This window comes from Lissotriton vulgaris, chromosome 6 (assembly GCF_964263255.1).
Source record: "Lissotriton vulgaris chromosome 6, aLisVul1.2, whole genome shotgun sequence".
NCBI classification, from domain to species: domain Eukaryota; kingdom Metazoa; phylum Chordata; class Amphibia; order Caudata; family Salamandridae; genus Lissotriton; species Lissotriton vulgaris.
This window is the reverse complement of record NC_141694.1, coordinates 726147268-726166419: the sequence shown is the minus strand read 5'-3', so window position 1 is coordinate 726166419 and position 19152 is coordinate 726147268. Positions and strand designations below refer to the sequence as shown.

The 19152-nt window shown below is 48.1% G+C and overlaps 1 protein-coding gene across 1 annotated transcript in view; it reads left to right on the top strand.

The window, feature by feature from the left end:
- The window catches only part of LOC147707910 (fatty acid-binding protein, brain-like), a 148821-nt gene that overhangs the window by 113595 nt on the left and 16074 nt on the right, over positions 1-19152 (top strand). The window lies entirely within an intron of this gene.

Sequence of the window (19152 nt, the reverse complement as noted above, 5' to 3'; positions counted from 1 at the left end):
CCGCATACCAGGGATTTTCACTAATTGCTCTTCACCCGCCTTCCTATTAGGACACTCGACCAAGCTCGGTCGTCACCACCTATGGCGGAAATGAGATGCCGCCAGTGCCGTTCCTATTGATCACGAAAAACTTAGCCTGGCGGCGTTATCTGAAGGTAACTTTATGCCATCCTCACACTGTTACAGTTTAACGCTACATAAGCTGCGACATGTGAGCATTGGACTCAGTACATCGTATCATTTCTTCACAGCCACAGAAAAACTACTAATTTTAAAGATTTTGGCTGAGTGACACACTTTTCCACCGTACAGCCCATTGCAACTATAGGGAATCGGTTCCCGCAACCTGCAGGTAACTTTTATTCCGATGACCAGATTAAGCTTGACAGCAGGCATTAACGAACACAAACTAATCTGTGACTACCCTTCTCCACAGACGTGTACGCTTCCATTTATCTGGTCGAAGCTAGGTCTTGAAAATTCAGGTAGGGGGCATTCCAAGCTGGTGGTTGCTTTAATGTGTTCATTATTACACGGAATTGGTTTTGATTGTAAGGGAATATTTTGTTCTTCCTCTTTCAGATTTTCTATGTGGTCCTGATGAGAATCGGACAAAGGGTCCAGTTCGAAACGCGTCGACCTTTGGTGTGGTATCTAATGTCAAATGAATATGTATGCATTAATATTCTGAGCAGAAATGTACATTCAGTATTGGGAATAGGGGAAGAATTTTGAAACTATATCCACCCCTGAAAAATTTGTATAATAGATAACCTAAACTGACCCAGGTTTTGAGATAGGCTCCATTAGTTTTTTGTGTTTAATGTCTGTTGTTTTTGGGAGTTTGAAGGCTTGATTGTCAATGTGAGTATGAGTTGAGTCAGGTTACGTCTCAGGTGATGAGTATGAAAGCGGTCGTTTGAATGTTATGTATTTTATGGCAATTTCTTTGTGTACGTCTGTCTTCTCAAGGATTTTAGGTGTCACACATATTTATAAAAACAATTTGTATTTTGTGTTCTTTGGAAGTTTTGAAAATAAATAAATGATGATGGATTAAATCCAATACATGGCTAAGAATTGATTGGTTTTTAGCCGTTTGCAATAGCTTCTGTCTATAGTAGGACTCAGTATTGGCGTTCTGTTTTGTTTATTTAAGTATATAGACTCTGCCTTACTGAGGTGAGTCCAAGCCCTTGTTTGGTTTTTCGATTATTCACTGTGCGCCATAGGCCCCAGGCACTCTGACCCACGCAGGACTCTACAAGTATGACAGGCACCCCTGAACACTGCATTTACATGTATCCTCTCTTTTTAATAAGAAAAAAAGAAAAAGCTTTGCTGGGTGTGCACAGCAGAAGCGCAGAGTAACTTACTGTGGGCTTGGGGCCTTTGACTAATAAAACCAGCACCAGTGTTGATAATCTAAAAGCAGACACTGTGGTGAAAAAATAAGATAAAAAGCTGCAGTGTATGACAGGGCACTCACCCCGTGCGACTGAAATATGAAGCGGGCAGCTGCCATGATTAAAGATAAAGCGAGGCCTACCCCACTGTTCAAGGGAAACACTGGAAGTAAATGAGCTCGGAAGAGGGAGGAAGGGCCATCACAAGCTATACAGTGTGATGGCCAAACAAAAGGCTCTCCGAGTTAAATCGCCATAAGCAGAGCTAAACACACAAAGGAGGGACTGCTACTGAAATGCAGCAACAACAAATCAGCATTTCTGATTGACACAGACAACAGCAAATAAGAATCGCTGGGTGTGCCACAAGTCATGGAATAGAATACAACAGGTCTTGCAGACAGCGCATTCGCTGTCTTAGGCTCGACCTAAAAATTATGTTTTGCAACTTCTATGGGTGCTGCATTAAGCGGACACATAGAAGTTGCAAAACACCATTTAAGCATTTTTTATGTGCAGGGAGAGACACCATTCTTCACATAAACAATCTTCCACTGCAACGCAGACACGCTTGCACTATGGTGCACGGGTGCCTGTGTTGGGGCTAGGCTGTTAAATTCAGCACAAGCGCAGGGGGAAACGCAGGGCTGCACCAAATTGTTGTAAATATGGTGCAGCACTGTGTTGCAGAAGTGGCGGAGCATGGTGTTAATCCAAGGAGGCTAATGTCGCGCTCCGCCACCCAATTGTAAATATGCCCCTTTGTGTGGAACCTACATTAGTGTCTTTATAAATATGATATATGAGAGTCCGTAAATAGACCTTGGGTTGCCCAGAAACATGATGTGAATGAAATTGTCAGACTGGGCCTAGTGGTCCCTATCTGCCGGCAATATCTACAGCTTGTGGATCGATAATGAACACGATTGTCATACCTGGGCAAGTGAAATTATATTAGGGTGTTAATCATTTGAAGACCTGCACTTCCACCTGTCTGCAACTGAGTTTATCTTTTTTTAACCCGTTCTATGCTCATGACGGAGCCGCTCCATCATGAGCCTCGGTTGAGCTGTGCTCATGACGGAGCGGTTCCGTCATGGCCCGCTCGGCGCGCCTGCGCGGCGCGAATTTCGCGCCTGCGCTGGATGTTCCATTGAGCGGGGCGGGCCATGACGAAACCGCTCCGTCACGAGCACAGCTCAACCGCAGCTCGTGACGGAGCGGCTCCGTCACGAGCATGTGAGCGCCGCTCGGCCGCCCCACCCCTTAGCGCTCCGGCGGAATTCCCGCCGCAACGAAGGGATTAAATGAGCACTGTCCCTGGCTATGCTCCCTCAATGGTGCTCTGTCTTGAATGTAATTGTTCAGTTAACATTATACATTATATTTCTAACAAAACCTATGTAGTGCAACAACCATGTGACAGGAAGGGTGACATCTCATTGAAAGCACTTTCAAAGTGCTGTTGCTTAAAAAAAAGCACTTGCTCAGGTCTTAGGTGAACTTTTTTGTCTACTCTTCAGAAAGTGCTCTAAGCATAGTGGTACCGAAAGGGGGGGACAGTGGCTGACCAGGTATTATAGGGAAGGTGAGACAGATCATAATTTTTTTATTGGTGGCAGACTTTGGAGGTTTCTGAGACACCTCATCAGCATGTGTACGATCCATCTGAGATCGTCTAAAAGTGCTCGTACGCTTCTAAGAGTCCTCCCATTGTTTGGTCGGCAACGTGGAAAGCAAATCAAAGATCAATCTCCTAGGTAAAATGCAGTGTTACCTAACCTAATGGCATGCAACCGCTGAGCCTGTAACCAGGCGAGGTCGCCCCCACACACCCCTGCCACTGCCTCAATTGCCTTGCTGTCTGCTGTGCCCTCGTTCTTCTGCCTCGTTTGTGTTTGTGCTGTGCCCTCGTTCTTCTGCCTCGTTTGTGTTTGTGCTGTGCCCTCGTTCTGCTGACCCGTTTCTTCTCTGTAGTGCCCTCGTTTTTCTGCCTCATCTATCTCTTCTGCTATCTGTCACCCTGCTGTGACCTCGTTTCCGATCTTTGCTGCCTTGTCTTTTTTTTCTCGGTTACATCCCACAGGACAGGACGACCCAGCCGCCGCTGAGCCGCCCCCTGCCCTCCTTTCCCGTCGCTGCCTCCCTGCGGCCCGCCCCCCTCCTGCCCATTCGCCGCCCCGCTCCCGCCACCCAGCTGCTCCTCCCTCCCGGCTCCTTCTTATGACGCCCATGCATACGCGCAGCGGGAGCGCCGATTGTGCGCCGAAGGCGCGCCAAAGGCAAGACCGTCTGCGCCCATCCGTGCCTGGACCGCGCCCAGCGCCAGGGCCCCTGGCCCCCGCCGATGCAAGACTACCCGACGGACCTACGACGCTGACACCCTCTACGCACTCAATGCCGACCGGAACCCTGCCTGCTACCGAACAACCCCGAGACGCACCCACGGACCCTTCGCCTGCCAAGCCTGTAGATTCACCTGCTCCACCCCCGCCAAGCCGAGCACCAGCAGCAACAACCTGAAGTGCATCCTAATCAACACCCGCTCCGTCCACAGGCACGCCGTGGAACTCTGGGACCTGCTCGACACGACAGCACCGGACGTCGCCTTCCTCACCGAGACCTGGATGAACGCCTCCTCAGCGCCCGACATCGCCATAGCAATCCCGGACGGATACAAGATCACCCGGAAAGACCGCGTCAACCAGACGGGAGGAGGCATCGCCATCGTACACAAGAACACCATCCGCATCTCAACTAACTCCGACGAAACCTTCACCGCCGCCGAACACCTGCACTTCCCGATACATACTGACCCCAAGACCACCCTCCGCTGCACCCTCATCTACAGACCACCGGGACCACGCACACAATTCAGCGAAGACATCGCGGACTTCAGCAGCCCGCACGCCCTTCCTTCCGCCGACTATATCCTCATAGGGGACCTCAACTTTCACCTGGAGAACAACAACGACAAAAACACCACCGCCCTGCTGGACAACCTCGCCAACCTCGGACTCAAGCAACTGGTGACCACCCCCACCCACTACGCCGGCCACACGCTTGACCCCGTCTTCTCATCCAGCAAGCACATCTACTTCAGCCACGCCATCGGACTCCACTGGACCGACCACAGCTGCGTCCACTTCAGCTTCAGAAGAACTACGACCCACCACCACCCGCAACAGGTCCCCCGCCGAAGCTGGAGCAAGATCACCTCCGAGCAGCTCACCGCCTCCCTCAGCCACAACACTCCGACCAGCACAACGGACCCCAACGAAGCAGCCAACAACCTCACCAAGTGGCTGACCACCTGCGCCGATGACCTCGCACCACTTAAGAACCCTCCCCGCAGACCCGGCAACAAGAAAACCCCATGGTTCACCGACGAACTCAAGGAATCCAAGAAGAACTGCCGCACCCTCGAGAAAGCCTGGCGGCTCCACCACACCACAGACAACAGGGCCGCCCTCAAGCACGCCATCCGCAAACACCATCAGCTGATCCGCGCCACCAAGAAGACGCCACTCAAAGAACAACTGGACAACAACACCCACGACAGCAAGGAACTCTTCAGCATCTTCAAAGAGTTCTCCAACCCCAGCGCAGGAAACAACGACATCACTCCCTCGCAAGACCTCTGCAACTCACCCGCCTCGTTCTTCCACTGCAAGATCGCCGACATACACAACAGTTTTGACGCACAGACCACGCACCCTACCACCAAACCAGCGCCCGCCCCCACCACCCTTTGCAACTGGACCCCTATCAGCACCGAAGACACCACCCGCACGATGAACTCCATCCACTCCGGATCACCAACCGACCCCTGCCCGCACCACGTCTTCAACAAGGCCGACTCCATCATCGCACCCCACCTCCGAGACACCATCAACTCCTCCTTCCACACCGCCACCTTCCCGGAGATCTGGAAGCACGCCGAGCTGACCGCCCTCCTGAAGAAACCAATGGCGGACCCCACCGACCTCAAGAACTACCGTCCCATCTCGCTCCTTCCTTTTCCAGCCAAAGTCATCGAGAAGACCATCAACAAACAGCTTGCCGCCTTCCTCGAGACGAACGGATCCCTCGACCCCTCACAGTCCGGGTTTCGGGCCAACCACAGCACCGAGACCGCCCTTGTTACAGCCACTGACGACATCAGAACCCTGATCGACAACGGCGAAACAGCAGCCCTCATCCTCCTGGACCTCTCTGCAGCATTCAACATCGTCTGCCACCGCACCCTAGTGAAGCGCCTCAGCAACATCGGGATCTGCGCTGGAGTGGATCATCTCGTTCCTCACCGGAAGAACCCAGAGAGTCCGCCTCCCTCCGTTCAGATCCGAGGCCGCTGAAGTCATCTGCGGCGTACCTTAAGGATCTTCACTCAGCCCTACCCTCTTCAACCAATACATGAGCCCCCTCGCTGCCATCGCACGCCAGCACAACCTCAACATCATTTCCTACGCCGACGACATCCAGCTCATCCTCTCCCTCACCAACGACCCCACCTACGCCAGAGCCAACCTACACGTAGGGATGAAAGACGTCGCCGACTGGATGAGAAACAGCCGCCTTAAACTGAACTCAGACAAGACGGAAGTCCTCATCCTGGGATCATCACCCTCCGCCTGGGACGACTCCTGGTAGCCCCCGGCCCTGGGCACCGCTCCCAAACCTACGGACCATGCACAAAACCTGGGCTTCATCCTGGACTCCTCCCTGTCAATGACCAGACAAGTCAACGCCGTCTCAGCCTCGTGCTTCAACACCCTGCGCATGCTCCGCAAGATCTTCAGATGGATCCCCACGGAAACCAGGAAGACCGTCACCCCGGCACTCGTCACCAGCCGACTAGACTACGGGAACACCCTCTACGCCGGAACCACAGCCAAACTTCAAAAAAGACTCCAACACATCCAGAACGCCTCCGCACGACTCATCCTCGACATCCCCCGACACAGACACATCACCGGACACCTGAGAGACCTGCACTGGCTTCCCGTCAGCAAGAGAATCACGTTCAGACTCCTCATCCACGTACACAAGGCTCTCCACAACCTGGGCCCCAAGTACCTCAACGACCGCATGACCTTCTACACGCCCACCCGCCAGCTACGATCGACCAGCCACACACTCGCCACCGTAACACGCATCCGCAGAGCCACCGCCGGAGGAAGATCCTTCTCCTACCTGGCAGCCAAAGCTTGGAACTCCCTCCCCACCCACCTTTGGCGAACCCAAGACCATCTCTCCTTCAGGAAGCAGCTCAAGACCTGGCTGTTCGAGCAGTAAATTACCCCTCCCCCAGCGCCTTGAGACCCTCCCGGGTGAGTAGCGCTCTATACAAATGCCGTGATTGATTGATTGATTGATTGATTGATTGATTGTTTTATACAAAAGTAAATCCTGTTCATAGCCATGTAGAATTTTTTTTTAAATAGCTGGTGGTTCTTTTATCGGACTGGTGAAAAGACTCAACATTTATTGAAAATTTCAGAAGTAGTCAACTGTCATGCTTCCGCTGGGCAGCTGCAGAGGGAGAACGTTCAGTGTAAATTTTAAATTTGGTTACGTATCTTAGTTCCATCTTTTTTTATTTTTTTTATTTTATTATTCCACTGTCAGGACAAGTTAACGGCACATACAAACACAAGAAATATCAACTGATAAAGAATAAATCCTATAAAATTCATACTAGTGCATTTTATGAAAGTACCAAGTTCATTATATCAAAATTCTAAATGTTCATTGATTACCCCCCAAATTAACCAACCAAATCTCCGTTTTTTTGCCCCCTTTAAAGCATAAAGACTTCATTCCAGTTCATACAGGTTATATAACTTGGCTCGCCAAAATTCAAAAGTTGGAGGTTCCTTTTGCAGCCATTCTGATGCTATACATAAACGAGCAGCAGTCATAGCCACAAATAACAAATATCTAAATTTATATAGAGCAGTACCCTTATCCACATTTTGTCCAATACCCAATAACATAAGTGCGGGGGAAATCTTCACAGTAGTGTGAGTAACGTGAGTAAGAAACTTTTCTATATTACTCAAAAATTGAAACAATCTATTGCAACTGAAAAATATTTGGATACTATCAGCAGTGTCACTTCCACATCGAAAACATTTGCCATCATATTGTGGGCCCCATTTCATCATCCGCTCTGGAGTATAATGCAGTCTAAATACAGTCTTAAAAAACTGAGCCTTTAAATTAGCAGACAAAAAAGCTTCTTTGGACACCAAAATCGCCTCCTCTATAGACAACCCTGGTTCCCCCAATTGAGCCTTCCAAAAATCATTGTGTTTTTGAAGATCATCTGGTCGATAATCCATCAGCAAATCATATAGAAAGCAAGATCGGATGGCTTCAACTATAGGAATAGGCATTGGTTGAATATGTTTCCTAACTATAAAATCCCGCACTTGAAGATATTTGAAAAAGGAAGCCCTAGTCAATTGATATTTTGTAGCTAGATCGTCAAAATTTAACATAAATCCATTTGAGTCAAACAAATCCCCCATTAGGCTAACGCCATGATGCGACCAATCGCGAGCCACCCGGTCCCAGAACACTGAAGGCAATATTTTGTCTGCATTGAATGGTGTATAGTAAGTCACCTTCTCTAATTTTATCATTCTAGATACCACCCTCCATACTCTGAAAGCTGCTTCTAAAACTTTAAAGCGTGTTCTCTTGTAATAATTGCCTTGAAGTTCTTTAAATAACCTGCCTGTAGCTTGTGTTCCTAATAACAGATAGAATATAGATGGTGCTTCAGCTGGATCCACTACCTCCTCCCCTGTTAGTATTAGGCTCATTCTTTGCAGAAAGCATACATAAAAATATAGCAGAAAATCAGGGATAGCCCGGCCACCTCTTTCAACTGGGAGTGTCATAAACCTCATAGCCCGTCGAGATTTCCCAGAAGCCCAGAGAAATCTCGCACATACAGATTGTAGTTGTTGTATATAGTTTAAAGGAATCTCCAACGGTATGGCTCTATACAAATATAGAATTTTAGATAGAATGCTCATTTTTGTCTTTATTATAATACCTAAGTAGGTTGCTTCCGAAACCACTCTAGGATCATTAATATGAATGTTTCCTGTGCATAAAATGTGCGTTTTCGATGAGTTTAATTTGACATATCTAAGTTCATTTTTGGGATTGTTGGGTGGAACATGGAACTTACGTATCTAAGTTCCATGTTCCACCCAACAATCCCAAAAATGAAACCCAACACACCCCGTCTCCCGTCTCAATTTCTAAGAAACAATAGGTAGTTTGTCAAATTGTGCACTTAGCTAAATTATAAAACCACAGACTCCGGAATGTTTTTGCAGGGTTGTAATTCTACTTGATAGTTTTCTGCAGCCATCGACTCTGACATCAATCAATCAATCAGAACAAATTGTATAGTGCGCTACTCACCCGGAAGGGTCTCAAGGCGCTGGGGTGGTGGGTCCGTTACTGCTCGAAAAGCCAGGTCTTGAGTTGCTTCCTGAAGGAGAGATGATCCTGGGTCAGGCGCAGGTGGATGGGGAGGGAGTTCCATGTCTTGGCCGCCAGGTAGGAGAAGGATCTTCCTCCGGCAGTGGTTCTGCGGATACATGGTACGGTGGCAAGGGCGAGGCTGGTCGATTGCAGCTGGCGGGTAGGCGTGTAAAAAGTGAGGCGGTTGTTGAGGTACTTGGGGCCAAGGTCGTGGAGAGCTTCGTGTGCGTGGGTGAGGAGTCTGAACCTGATCCTCTTGCTGACGGGGAGCCAGTGCAGGTCTCTCAGGTGGGTGGAGATGTGGTTGTGGCAAGGGATGTCCAGGACGAGTCGTGCGGAGGCGTTCTGTATGCGTTGAAGTTATTTCTGTAGTTTGGCGGTGGTTCCCGCGTAGAGGGTGTTCCCGTAGTCCATTCGACTGGTGACGATTGCCTGGGTGACCAGGCAATTTACTTTTTTAGTTTTATTTGTTATATTGCACTCTAACTGCAGCAGCATTGTATAAATATCTGGTCCTGAAGAAAGCCGCTGATACTAGACAGTTTTAATCCACACCCTTCCGCCACACAGCGCTGCAATATACCTCACTCAACCTTAAACAGCACACATATGGGATTATCATCCTACTCCATAGAAAAATCAAAACATCTCTGAGCTCCTTCCTTAAAACCTTGAAGTAGTATCTCCCAGGGTGACTAGGTTTTCTCCACTGGTAAGGAGGACTGATATGATGAAGCATGTCACCTTCGGGTGAGTGAGGGGTCTTATCCTTAAGGGATGTCTTCCCCGGTGTTATAACACTTGTGAGAGTTGAGAGAAAAACAAGGCCTTTTCTACATAACATCGCATACACATATGAGAGACTGTAGGTGTATATAGTGTTTTTTGAGTATCAATGAGGGAACGTACACCTACTAGTCCATAAACTTTCCCTCCAGACCCCCAATCCACGGTAGTGCTAGCAGTTAATAGAAAGATGTCAGTTGTCAGAGCCCTCAGTAGAAGAAATTCCAACTAAAGGTCAAATAACATGAAGCCACACAAAGCAGAAGCAGGGGTCTGTACCTCATGAATTCCTAAGACGTCTCCCTGACCATCCCAACCTTACATGATAAGACATTTGTTGCACTCAAGGTAAGTCACGTATTCATCTCCAGTATCTTTCCATGATTCCAGCACAGATTGGTTACTGGCACCCCCTTTCTAACATCGATAAGTTGCTACTTCATTCGTCCTTGGCCATTATTTTCCATCTCCATGGGAACTCACCTCCTTGCTCATTACTGCGTTTCTCCATGCCAAGATTCATCTTCTCATATCTTGCTATCTAACTAAAACGCACCTGCAATAGAAACAATATAATGCAAACAAATACATTCTACATTGAAGATAAAATATGAATTAGATGTTAGGCTTTAAACTTGAGCTTGTACTAAAACAGTTCTCAAGGCCCAAAAATCATGTCAACTTGATAGTGCACCGGGTTTCGAATGTGCGCACATTTCTAAACACATAGCAAATACAGGGGCATATTTACAAGCCTATGTTGCAGTGGTTCCAAAACTTTTTCAATTCATGGCTCCCCGACCCACACACTGTTGGCCTCTGCTCCCCACCATCCCACACCTTGCTTGGTTGTTGGGGGGATGCAAGCCCAACCCTGGGAGTACCTGCATCCTTCTCCCCAAAGACAACCGGGATGAAGCGGATGAAGGTACTACAATCAATATGCAGTGCAGCCTTAGCGAGGCAGCCTGCCCTCCTCCACCTGTGAAGGATTGCTGACCATCATGGCTTTTCCAAAGTGCACCTTGGCAAAACTTGCAGTCTCCGTCCTTGTCTCAACTTTGCCTGACCAGATATCCTTAAATGCCCACTTTCTCACCCTGCAACAAGTATCAGGAATTTCCCCAGTGTCTCTCCATCCCCTGTGGTGCCCTTCATCACTGCTGCTCCCAGAAGCTCCGCTAGAAAATGCTCTTCAAGTGGAGGAAAAAAGCCCAGGAAGGCAATCACAAAGCTTGTGCATGTGTGTACGTCCCCCCCTGTTCTACAGAGTCCCACACCATCACAAAGCTCAAAATAAGCCCAGTGATGCCATTTGGGTGCATAGTTGCCAAGCCTACAGACATCAATGTTGCAAGTGTGTGTGACACTCCACAATGAGTGACACCATCCTGCAAGCAAATTATATCAGTGAGCAGCACCCGAGCACTCTCTGTGAACTCTCCACCATCACAAAAAATTAACACTCGTTCAAAACAAGCCAAATCCACTGGCACTGCCAATTCCTGTCAAAGGTACCTGCCAAATGAGCAACAACAATTGTGCTGTGAATAATTAAATTAGAAAATTCATCAAGTCTGAAAAGATGTGATTGTGAACCAAACATCACTAGGATCTGTGAATAGGCCAGCGGTCCCCAGTCTCCCAATCCCATCTCTCCTGTTCTCCTTCCACACTACTCTCATCTGCAGTCTCTCACTGCCAGCCACCCACACCCTGCCTCTCTCTGCATCCAAAATCCTCCATCTGCACAACCTTTGTCCTCTCTGCGGTCTTCCGATGCATCCTGCATGCCCCCCCCCCTCCACCACACAACCAGAACCTTAACATCCATGTTTTACTCCTTCAGAAACTCAGACAACACAGAAATTGCAATTAGCACACGTGAACATCACTGCACAGAAAGGCCAAAGGTTGTACAGTCTGATAAGCCCCCGTCCAACCCACTCTGTTTCGAGAAGGAAAACAGTAAATACATATTGTTACATAAACCCATAAAGAACATGGTCTGAATCAAACCTGCTCTTGCTCTTTACAGTGAATGTAATCTGCACCCACAGAAACATTCTTCAGTTATTGAGTATTGGGCTAGCTTTCATAGATTCACATGCATGAATCATTCCCCATCGTCGAAGTGGGAGTCCTGCGGTCATTAAAAGTCTCATAGGCTATCGTGGAGAGAGCCATGCATTTAATTGCCTATTATCTACCTCCTTTTTTAAGAAAGGACCAAACTTAAACATAACCAATCAGCAACCAGCACCCTCTAGAACCTTCTCAAGAGGGGCTGAGACCCTCAGATTCTAACTGCACGTCATGTGTGAAGGGAGTCTCCCTGAACTTTGCTCAGTTCTGCCACAATTTTTCTCAGACAAGTCATGCTTCTTACTTTATAGACAATGTCTGATAAGAAGGACTATTTAGACCTTGTAAGTCCTGTGGAAAGAAGAGGGTGCATATTGATGACACTCACAAGTATTGCATATATTACCTCTATCCTTATCATGAGGCAAAACAATGTAAATGCAGCCGCACCTTTTCCAACATTACTATCAGAGACAGAGACAGCAGACTTTTACTTTGGCTGAAGAAGAAGAAAGGAGAATCATCAGGTGAAGAGAGTGACACTTCCTCTAAATCACACAAGAGGCCCAGGTCACCTGATGGTCAACTTGAGAAGGGCAGGAAACACCCAAAAACCTCTCCTTTGACGAGAGAATCTCATACAAAGGAGAAACAGCCTAAGGTCTCCTCAGAGATAACTTCACCTCACTCTTCTGGGACTTATAAAGAAAAACCTGACTCCACAGGACATTCCAAATGCAAGTCAGGCCACAAATCATCATCGGTGTCAGTCTCACCGTCGATGCCTATCACTTCAACAACGACGATGACTACCCTCTCATCATCGAGAACAACAATGACGCAGACGACTTCGCCGGCGAGTACAAGAAGCCCGATACCGTCCGCATTACACTTGTCATCGATGATACCGTCAACGAAAACTCTTCCGTCATCTAAGACTACACAGTGGATGAGAGTTCCAGCATTGATGAAGGCTCCACAGTCAACGACTACTCCATCGTCGACGAGACATTCGCCGTCGACAAAGACTCCACTGTCGACTGCGATTCCGTCACCGGTCTCAATGACGGCATCGTCGACAATTTTGCCAGTGACGACAGTTTCCGGGTCGTCGACGGGCCCTTCGACTCCACTTCCATTTACAAAGCCCAGACTGTCACTGCAGCCGGACTCAACCACTTCTGAGGAAGAGCCTGAAGAGGGAGAAATGAATGATCTACCTCCACCAGCAGATGAAGGGGATGATTATGTGGTACCGACGCTGTCCCCTCCTCCTCATCGTCCTTCGGACTCGCCTCCAGAGGATATTGGAGGTTTTCATAACCTGATGGACAGGGCTACAGCCAGATTTCATCTGCCCACTATTGTCAAGCATTCAGATTGCTTTCTTCATTATTTTAAAGAACAGTCAAGAAAATCAATAAGGTTGATACTGTTAGAAATGGGATTTCTGGTTGGCTAAGGTTTGCACCAAAGCCAGGCAGAAACCACCACTCTAGTCAGGATAAGGGAGTTACACTCCTAAAATAACCCCTGCTCACCCCCTTGGTAGCTTGGCACGAGCAGTCAGGCGTATCTTAGAGGTAGTGTGTAAAGCATTTGCACATAACCAACAGTAATACAGTGTAAGCACTACAAACGGACACCAGACCAGTTTAGAAGAATATCCAATATTTTTATATACTTAAGACCAAATACGATAAAAATCCACAGTCCAGCACTTTAAAAATAGTTGCGTTGCAAAATGTCTTTAAATTGCCAAGTTACGTTGAACACACAGTTTGTATGAGTCTGTAGCTTGGTCTGTGCCTAACGTGATGCTGAAAACAACAGAGTTGCAATTCCAACTGACCGTATCGGTGCGGGCCTGCAACAGAGGGACAGGTTCGTTCACAGTACCTTTCTTAGTGCGACTCACACAGAGGTGCGAGTCGGTCTTCGCACCCGACGTGGTTGCGATGCGAACTGGAAGCGGTGCACGGTGCCTCTCGATCCGGAGCAACCCCGGCTCGGTGACGATCTTCCAGACCGCATCGGTGAGTCCAAGGCTTACGGTGCAGGGCGAGACGGTGCTCGATACGTGGCTGGCAGGTCATGGTGCAGGTGACAGCACGCGGTCGTGGCGTCTGTCGCGGTTACTGTGCAAAGTGGAAGCGGTGTACGGTGCAGTGTCCCTCGATGCGGTGGAGGCAGCGGCTCAGTGACGATCGTCCAGATGGCGTCGGTGAGACCAAGGCGTGCAGTGCTGGGCGAGACGGTGCTCTATGCGGTACTGGCAAATTGCGATGCAAGCGACAGATGGTTGGCGGGAATTGGCGCTGGTCGAGCCGGACAGCTGTGCAGGACAAGTCTGTCACGGGTGTCGAGCCAGCGGAGACCGTGCCGGTGATACCAGGCCAATGAAGTGAAGCATGGCAATGCGGGTTGCGGTGCCTCTCGATGTGGTGCAGGCAGTGGCTCAGTGACAATCGTCCAGACGTCATTGGTGAGACCAAGGCATGCGGTGCAGGGCGAGATGGTGCGGCCTGCTGTGCCTTCAGGACACAAGGCCGGCGACGGAGTCGGTCGCGGTTCCCTCTTCTCTGTGGCAACTGAAATAATAGTTCCAGGAGCGGTACCCAGAGGTTGGTGAAGTCTTTGCAGTCCCTGAGATTTCTTAACAGGAGGCCAGCTCAGTTTCAGGCCCTTGGAGATACTCAGCACAAGTAGAGACACTTCAGTCCAGTCCTTTTATTGCCCAAGGCAGAAGCAGCAGCTGCAGGCCAACCCAACAAAGCAACTACACAGCAAAGGGGCAGTACTCCTCCTGGCAGCTCTTCCAGCTCTTCTTCTTGGCAGGTTCCTTGATTCCAGCGAGATCTAAAGTCTTGGGGTCTGGGCCCCAATATTTATACCAGCAATTCCTTTGTACTCTGAAGGTAGAGGGGCCTGGACTAGTTCAAAGAAAGTTTGGGGTGCATTCTGCCAGAGTGCACCTTCTCTCTTTGTCAATGTGGGCTAGGATCCTCAGACGCACCACAGGAGGTGGAGCCAGCATTGTGGAAGGCGAGCCCAGCCCTATTCAGACCCAGGTGCTACTCCTCCCACCCATCTATGTGTAGATGTGCCTATTCAGCCATGCTGACTCACCCTGTCTCCCCAGCCCTTGTCACTCACAAACCAGACGGCTAATACACGAGCTAGCAGAGGCAGGCTGGATGGTTAGGTCCGGAAATACCTGCTTTCTAAAAGTGGTATTTTCAAACACAGAACGTTAAAACTACCTGCACTAAAAGATGTATTTTATCATTCTGAGTTCAGGCATACTAAACTCGAATTTTTACCATGGTCCCTGAGTCAGTTAGGATCAAAGGATGTAATGATCAAAACTGCCCATTCTGGCCTATGGAGAACAGGTAGCCTTGCAGTAGTGAAAAACGAAGTAAGCTGTAATTCACTATCAGGACATGCCGAACACACCAGGGCATGTCCTACCTTTTACATACAATGCACCCTGCCCATGGGGGTACCTTGGGCCTACCTTAGGGGCGACTCACGTGTAGAAAAGGGAAGGTTTAGCGACTTGCAAGTGTGTGCACTTGCCAAGTCGACATGGTAGCCCCAGGCTGCGTACAGGCTCTGCAATGGCAGGTCAGAGTTACTCTTTACAGGCTGTTTGCGTGGGTGGCACAATCCAGTGCTGAGCCCACCACCAGCATTTGATTTATAGGCGCGGCACTCGCAGTGCACTTTACTAGGGACTGACAGGTAAATCAAATAGGGCAATCATGAAAATACCAATCCACAACACATTTTATACAGGAGCGCTTGCACTTTACCACTGGATAGCAGTGAGGAAAGTGTGCAGAATCCTTACACCAGCAAAAACAGAGTCAAAACCGGTGGTCAGAAAGCAAAAAGTAGGGGAAACACGCCAAAAGATGCCAAGTCTAACAGATCCCCATTATTGATTGTATCTGGCAGGAAGAAATTAAGGTGATAGACACCAGCTTCTGTAGTACTGGTACAGCCAATTCGTGACAAAAAATACAGGGCACCCGAGGATTCCCCTGCATGTCTTACAGGTCATCTCAAACCAGACTCTGTGATTTCCCAAGTGGCCCAAAGGAGATTAAAACATCAGTGCACTCCAATATCGACTGCACCAGATAAGGAGGGTCGCTGTTTCGACTCTATTGGGAAAAGATTCTCCTCAATGTCCGCAATCATTATCAGAGCATCTAATGCACTAGCCATTCTGGGCCACTACGATTGCCAAATGTGGTCCAATATAGGAGCCATGAGCGAGTTTATTACAGAGGGAAAAAAGGAGGCATTTAATAAGGTCCTGGTGGAAGGAGAGCCCATAGCAGCCAAAATTATAGATTGTGCTATGAATATAGCCACTACGAGCTTTCGCCAGCTGGCTGGTGCAGCTGTTTTAAATGCCAAGGATGGCTTAGAACAACGGCCTTTCGCCCTGAAGTGCAGTCAAAACTACTTGACATAGCTTATGATGGAGATAGTCTATTAGGAAAACACATAGACAAAGCTCTTAGGCAATAAAAACAGATTCAGACACCTCTAAAGGTTTAGGTACCCTACAGTACAGTAAGATGCCCTTTCGGGGAGATCGAGGCTGTGGCTTCTCAAGCTATAGAGGAACTTTCCAGCGCACCCAAAATGACCAATCCTTCCAGCCACAATATCGCCAAGGATACCAACAACAACAATCCTATCGACAGCCAACAACAGCTTGTTTCTCCAGGCAGGGCACTTGCAGAAAACCATCATCGCAAGCACACGGCTCAGGTCGCAAACAGTGATTTTAACAGGGTACCAGCTACGTTTCACTCCCCTCAACAGGTGCGAACATTTCCAACTATATCCGTCAGTGGCGCGATATTTCAACAGACAAGTGGGTATTGGACCTCATATCTTATGGCCACACTCTAGAATTTACCAAGCGCCCACCAAACACCCCACCCAGAGGATCGCACTCCCGTCGTCTTCACTTACTCAAACATGAAGCGAAGATTATGCTAGAAAAAGGAGCAATAAAAAGGGCTCCTTTACTTCAGAGAAGGAAAGGTTTCTACTCCTGTTTCTTCCTTATTCACTAAAAATCGGGAGAGTGGAGACCCATCTTAGACCTCAGAAAACTAAGCAAATTCCTCAAAAATCAAACCTTCAGAATGGTCACACTCTCAGACATCCTTCTGCGCCTCAACAGCGGAGATTTCATGACCTCATTGGATCTGGAGGATGCTTATTTTTATGTTCCTATTCACTCCAAACACAGAACATTCCTCAGATTCACAGTGGCTGTTACCCACTATCAGTTTTGAGTCCTTCCTTTCGGACTCAAATTGGCTCCACCGATTTTTACGAAGTTTCTGGCACCAGTGACAGCCACTATACGGAAACAAGGTCATCAAGTATTTCCATACTTAGACAATTTGCTCCTGAAAGCTCCATCAGCTCGTCTAGCGAAGGCTGCTACAGGGGATAGTGTGGACCTGTTTCACAAATTAGGCCTTTCAATAAACCTACAAAAATTATTGGTCTCCAAGTCAGACAATGACGTTTCTAGGGGCCGACTTGGCCACCATTCAGAACAAAGCTTCCCTCTCACAGGAAAGACGAGACCAATTGCATCTCTGACTCACAGACTTTCCAAAAGAAAGTGCACTTCTGTGAGAACATACAAATCTCTACAGGGCATGCTCTCCTCAGCAATCGACATAGTACCGCTAGCTCGTCTGCATATGAGACCTCTGCAAGAAGAACTCCAATGTCAATGGATCCAAACTACGGGATCCTACGACGACATGATAACTATCACCCCACGCATGAAGGAGGCATTCAGATGATGGACACTGAAGTCGCATCTGTCTCAGGGTCTCTCTGTTCTGCCGGTGATCTCAAAATTCATAGTCACCACAGATGCTTCCATGGAAGGTTGGGGAGGTCATCTTCAAGACCTTCAGATCCAGGGAAGATGGTCCTTGGCCAAGCATCAGATGCACATAAACAGGCTGGAGTTAAAAGCCATTTTTCTCTCCATGCAGGCTTTCGTCCCTCAAATAAAAGGTTCATTGGTGTTGTTCCATACGGACAACACCACAAGCATGTTTTAAATCAACAAACAAGGAGGAACAAAGTCACGCAAGACGCCCAGCAGCTATGGAGCTCACTAACATTTCACTGTATATCCTTGACAGCGGAACATGTTCCAAGACTTCGTAAAACCCTGGCAGGCACTCTGAGCAGAACAAAAGACAGATGCTACTAGTGGGAGCTTGAATAAGTACAGCTGGACAGGATCTTTTCAGTGTGGGGAAGACCAGCCTTGGATCTGTTTGTGACTCAAATCAATTCCAAATGCCAATTCTTTGCAAGCAGATTCCCTCTCCCAAACTCTCACTGGAATGCCCTATCAATGCGTTGGTCAGGGATATATGCTTAAACTTTTCCCCCCATTACACTGATACCCAGGGTCCTTAAAAAACTGAAAGTGGAACACTGCTACCTTCTTCTATTAGCCCCCCAGATGGCCCAGACAGCACTGGTACATGAAGCTTCTCCTCTTCTTGGAAGCCCAACCCATCCATCTTCTACCAACACCAACTCTACTGACCAGGAACCAGGGTTAGATATGTCATCCGGAGCCAGCGTCTCTTCAATTACATGCGTGGCTCCTGAATTCTTTGAATTTAAGGATCTAACTATGGAGCAAGAGTGCACAGACATTATCGCCAGGTCTTGTGCTGAAAGCACCAGCAAGACGTACAACCTTTAATGGAAAAGATTTTGTCTATGGTGTTGGCGTAATAAGGTGCATCCTTACCTCTCTGCTCCAAAACAAATATTACCATACTTACTATCCTTGGAAAAATCAGGGCTGGCATATTCCTCAGTTAAAGTTCACCTCACAGCTATCTCTAGATATAGACTCTCACCGAAACACCCACCTCTGTGCTCTACAAGAATTGTACAGCAATTCATGAACATTTTTTATTTTGTACTTTCCCTCCTGTCCGAGGTCCGCCACCTGAGTGGCACTTGAATGTAGTCCTATCACAATTGATAAAGCAACGCTTTGAGCCTATCCATAGGGCCTACACCAAATACCTAACCTTCAAATTATCTCTCTTGTTAGCACTCATGTCAACTAGGAGGGTTAGCGAAATACAAGCCTTCACCATAAAACATCTGTTCCTTCGCTTTATGGACAAGATGGTTATTCTCAGGACAAATCCAAAATGAATTCCTCGGGTTCCCTCTCCGTTCCACCTGAACGAACCGGTCATTCTAAGGACTTTCTTTCAGGATCCTTCTACACCTGCGGAACGAGCTCTACACACTTTAGACATCAAAAGATGTC